We start from the raw sequence: 6000 nt of genomic DNA, 5'->3' as shown, positions 1-6000 counted from the left end.
ATGAATATAAATTGTTCTACCATAAAGATACATGTACACATATGTTCACTGCAGCACTATTCACAATAGCAAAGACATGGAATCAATCTAAATACTCTTCAATGGTAGCGTGGATAAAGAAAATGTGTCCATGGCCAGGTGCAGTAGCTCATACCTGTAATCCCAGCACTTTGGGAGGCTGAGGCGGGCAGATCGCTTGAGGTCAGGCGTTTGAGACCAGCCTGGCCAACATGGTGAAACCCCATCTCTACCAAAAATATAAAAGTTAGGCAGGTGTGGTGGGGGATGAGGGTAGTTCCAGGTATGCAGGAGGCTGAGGCAGAAGAATTGCGTGAACCTGGGAGGCAAAGGTTGCAGTGAGCTGAGATCACGCCACTGCATTCCAGCCTGGGCAACAGAACTAGACTCTGTCTCAAAACTAAAATGTGTATTTATACACCATGGAATACTATGCAGCCATAAAAACAATATGATTATGTCCTTTGTGGCAACACGGATGGAGCTAGAGGCCATTGTTGTAAGCAAACTAATGCAGGAACAGAAAAACAAATACTACATGTTCTTACTTATAAGGGGGAGCTAAATGATGAGAACTCATGGACACAAAGACGGAAAAAACAGACACTGGTGCCTATTTGAGGGTGGAGAGTGCGAAGAGGGAGAAGTTCAGAAAAAAGACCTATGGGGTACTATGCTTAGTACCTGGGTGGCGAAATAATCTGTATGCCAAATCTCCATGACATAAGTTTACCTGTGTAACAAATCTGTACATGTACCCTTGAACTTTAAGTAAAAGTTAAATTTAAAAAATATAGATATAACTTTGCATCTTTTAAACAAAGGAGAATTAATACTAGGGATCAGATACATAATCGAAGATTTAAGAGTTCACAGGGTATAATGAAGCAACCTGAGACTCACAATAGCAACTAATACTTCTAAGAGGAAGGATGTAATATGTGAGCAGGGTCAAGAAGCTGGAGTCATCCACTTGGCATTATCTTGGCAAGGGCTTTCTAATAGACTTAGGTCTACAGAAGGTGGGAATGGTAGCAGGTGCTGGAGCCACGGGAAAAAAATGCAACTGGTATACAAGACATCACAGGAAGCAGTCTTCCTCCAATGCCCTTTTTTGGCTGAATCTATCTAGAAGGGCAAGAGTTTGGGAAATTTAGTTCCTGGTTCAGTGTTGAGCAGAAGATCAGATAACCAAAGACAGTTGACCAAGTCGGAGGACAAAAATAAAAGGAGACAAGGAGGCTATTGCAGTAGGTCAAATGAAAATCATGGAAAGTTGGACTAGGAGCGTAGAGAAGGAAATGAAGACAAATGTAGTCAGTATATTTGGTTTTTTGTTTTTTGTTTTGTTTGGAGACAGAGTCTTGCTCTGTCACCCAGGCTAGAATGCACTGAAACCTCCGCCTCCCAAACTCAAGCAATCCTCTTGCTGCAGCCTTCCAAGTAGCTGGGAGTACAAGTGTGCACTATCACACCTGGCTAATTTTTATATTTTTAGTAGAGACAGGGTTTCACCATGTTGGCCAGGCCAGTCTCAAACTCCTGACCTCAAGTGATCTGCCCACCTCAGCCTCCCAAAGTGCTGGGATTACAGATATGAGCCACTGCACCTGGCAGTCAGTATATTTGAAGTATAATCAACAGAACTCATTGAGGAACAAGATGTAACAAGAAAAAGCACAAGCTTAGGAATAACTCCTAGATTTTTAACTTGAGAAACTAGAAGGAGAGTGATGTCATTTACTAGAATGAGAAAGACTAATCATGGGAGTTCGGAGGTGCAGGAATAAAATTTCTATTTTGGCTTTGTTAAGTTGAAATTGCCAATTAGACATCTATGTAGAAATTTCCAGTAAGTATTGGATATGTAAGTCTGGAACTCTGGGGAACTATCAGGACTCAAAATCCAGACTTGAGAGTCATTGGCATGTGTGTTGTACTCAAAAACACAAAACTGGATGAAATTACCAGGAGAGAATACATAGACGAAAAAAAAAAAAGAATAGGCCCAGGAATACTCCAAGGTTGAATGATGCTGAGCAGTCAAGAACACTGTGTTGGCAACCCAGAGGTCAGTTAATGATTTTGAGAGTAATCACCTCAGTTTCATTGAGGGGACAAAAGTCCAAATAGAGTGAGTTGAGGAGAGAATACAAAATGTGAAAAAAAATTATTTTCAAAAAATTTTGTTCCCAAGGAGAGGAGAGAAATGGGACTGTAGCTGTAGAGGAATGAGTTTTTCTTTTCTTTCCTTTTTAAATATAGGATGTTTAAAGTGAAAGTCACACAGAAAGGGAACCAAGGGTTCATGCTAGCAAATTGAAAATGGGTGCTTGCCTCACCAAAGAAGGTGTGGTTTCAATTATTCTCAGTTGTGACATTCTATAAAAAGGATCCAAACTCCCAGGAGGCTCATGGAAACGTTTTATTTGAAAGCTTCTTATGTAAAGGGAAGACACTGGGAGGCTATAAACACTTTTTTCCCTATCATGGACAATTTTGCTTGCGAAACTGGCAGCATGCGTGACGATTCAGTTACTCCGCCTACATAAAACTTACTCCAAAGGAGTTCTAAAATGTAAGATGAAGATTTCTAGTGGATATGAGGGTTATTGGCTCTAAGGCAATGATTTCTTGAATCAACAGAAGACTATTGAAAGACTTGTCAAAAACCAGAAAAATAATTTCCTCAATTTCAGAAAGTACATTGCAAAACATTCTCATCTGGGAAACAGTAATGTGACAAAATAGTTTGTTTTACTCTAGGTAGGCAATAAATATAATGGTAGTGTTTTAATACAAGTGCAGGAATTTCTTCTTCCTTTACTGACACAACATAGGCATCATTTGCCATCTATGAAGCTGGCTGTTATACTTGTACTGACCTTGGAATCTTTAACCTATTTGACATAATTTGTATGATATACCCAATCAGAACAAATTTGGTATAAAAACCAAACAGCCACATGTAATCCATTTCAGGAGTTCATTGAGACTGAAATTCATTTCCAATGAAGAACTTTAATTCATTTATAATCCTGAGATATTGAAGCTATGAAGGATCTCAAGGATCATCAAGACCAAGCTCCTCATCAAACAAATGAGGAAACTGGATCCCAGAAAGAGGAAGTGTTTTTTACAAGGTTACACGGTTAGTTAGAAGCAGAACAGGGTCAAAAACCCAGACCTCCTGACTCCACAGATGGTGCTCATAACAGTGAGATGGCAATTAATTTAAAGGAGACAGACCATTCTAACAAATAACAGATTATAGAAAACCATCTTCATATAAATTATAAGGCATCTCAGTAAGCAAATAGACAGAGTCCTAATGAAATCAGGATGAATTTAATGAAAATTAAGAAGCCAGGCTAATGAAGATAGGCAGAAATTAGTAAACACATAATGTATGGTAATTCTTTCCTCCAATTACTTACAATGTATGAGAGTTACATATAAGTGCCTCATTTTGTCTGGTTCTTAGATCTGGAAAGGAACCAACCATAAATGCCACAACACAGAGGGGAACCAGAAGTCAGTATAAATTGGCAACCATACTTATTTGAGAAAACGTGAGCAAGAGTCCACACATCAAAAATGATTTTGATAACTAGGTGTTCTACAAACAGAAATAATTTAGTCTTCAAAATCTAATTTTAGCAATCCTCTTTTTTCAAATCAGAAAAAATAATGTGTGCAAGGCAGTTTGCAGTAAGGTCTGTCATTGTTGAGAACACTTAAATCTATATAAGGCTTGTAGGCAAAATGTTGCCTAGTATCACCATCTTTCTGGATGGTGTTGAAGAATATAGCTACAAAGTCAATGCATTTACCACAACAGAAATCCTATCTAATCCCTTTTGATACTGAGAAACAACATTTTTAGATACGAATTTTTGTTCCCAAATTCAAAAATCCAGTGGGATAATGGCTGCAATAAAAGAAATTGAATGTATGACTATCTGTATCCAGGCACTAAATGCCACCAGCAGAACTAGCCCACCCACACATTTCAGTCTCTCAGTGACCAGTAACAATGTCCATGACTGAATTGATTGTGAGGTGAACCACATATATTCCTGAGGGGGCCAACAAAATGATTCCAACATTACCATGCTCTTTCTGTATGTACTTTAATCTCATAGTAACAACCCACAAAACCTAATTTCAAGACTTACTATGTAAAGCTACAGTTGTCAAGACAGCGTGGAAGTTGTATGTAGACATATAAATAAATGGAACACAACAGAGAATCCCACATATATGTGCTCAGTTTGGGTTTGTTTCATTGGTTGTTTTTTTGTTTGTTTGTTTACAAAGGACCGAGGTCATGTAATTGGGGAAAAAATCATTTTTTCAACAAAGAGTACTCATATCGGTGTGGGATTAAAATGAATTTTGATGTTTACTTCACATTGTATACAAAAATCAATTCCAAATGGAACATCCACTGATATACTTTGAATTTGTGTCCCTGTCCAAATCTCTGGTTGGAGGCGGGGCCTGGTGGGAGGTGAGGGAAACCTGGGGGTAGTTTCCAATGGTTTAGCACCATCCCCCAGTGCTGTCTCAAGATAGAATTCTCACAATATCTGGTTGTTTACAAGTATGTGGGCTGGGCGCGGTGGCTCACGCCTGCAATCCCAGCACTTTGGGAGGCCAAGGCGGGTGAATCACGAGGTTAGGTGGTTGAGACCATCCTGGCTAACATGGTGAAACCCCGTCTCTACTAAAAATACAAAAAATTAGCCGGGCGTGATATCGGGCGCCTGTGGTCCCAGCTACTCGGGAGGCTGAGGCAGGAGAATGGCTAAACCCGGGAGGTGGAGCTTGCAGTGAGCCGAGATCGCGCCACTGTACTCCAGCCTGGGAGACAGAGTGAGACTCCCTCTCAAAAACAAAAACAAAACAAAACAAAACAAAACAAAAAAATGTTCATGAAGCTTTATTCATAATAGCCAAAAGATGGAGAAATTCTAATGTTCGTCAAGATTAAAGAATAAACCATTTGTGGTGTATACTTACAATGGGATACCACTCCACAATTAAAGAGAAAGAACTATTGATACATGTAACAAGATAACCTCATATCAAAATAATTACGCTAAGCAAAATAAACTAGAACCAAAAGACCATACGCCAAAGGATTTATATAAAACTTTATAGTGTACAAAACTAATTTATAGTGACAGATAACAAATTAGTGGTTGCCTAAGGCCCAGGAATCAGGAGCTCAAATGCAAAGAAACATGAAGAGGTTTTTGGGGTGATGGAAATGTTCACTATATTGTGATAGTGGTTACATGGGTTTATACATTTTTTGAAAATGTAAAAGTATAATAGAACCTTCAAACTGACAATGAAATAAAAAGAAAAGAAAAATTTTACCAAGCCAATAAAAGTAAGGAAATGGAGAGGGAAAGTGAATGGTAAATATCAAAGAAGGTATAAAGACAAGTATATCACATGATCTGAGGGTTTTTGTTTTTGTTTTTTTTGATACAGAGTCTTACTCTGTCGCCCAGGCTGGAGTGTAATGGTGCAATTTCCGCTCACCGCAAAACCTCCGCCTCTCAGGTTCAAGTAATTCTCCTGCCTCAGCCTCCCGACTAGCTGGGACTATAGGCGCACGCTGCCATGCCAGGCCAATTTTTTGTATTTTAATAGAGACGGGGTTTCACCGTGTTGCCCAGGCTGGTCTCAAACTCCTGAGCTCAGGCAATCCACCCGCCTCAGTCTCCCAAAGTGCTAGGATTACAGGCAGGAGCCACCATGCCCGGCCCTGAGTCATATTTTTAAAGGACATTGTGTCCTCTATTTTGAGAAAAGACTGAAAGGGAGAACCAAGTTTTCTTCCAAATGTTCCCTCAGCAAAGAGAGGGAAGCTTCTACAGTTTGGTTTTTTTGTGGGGGGGGTTTTCCCCCAGTAGAAATTGGAAATCTAAACACCATATAAAATGCAAAAGACCAAGAAGAAGAACA

This window comes from Macaca nemestrina, chromosome 16 (assembly GCF_043159975.1).
Source record: "Macaca nemestrina isolate mMacNem1 chromosome 16, mMacNem.hap1, whole genome shotgun sequence".
Taxonomy (NCBI): Eukaryota; Metazoa; Chordata; class Mammalia; order Primates; family Cercopithecidae; genus Macaca; species Macaca nemestrina.
Note: the sequence above shows the minus strand (reverse complement) of the source record.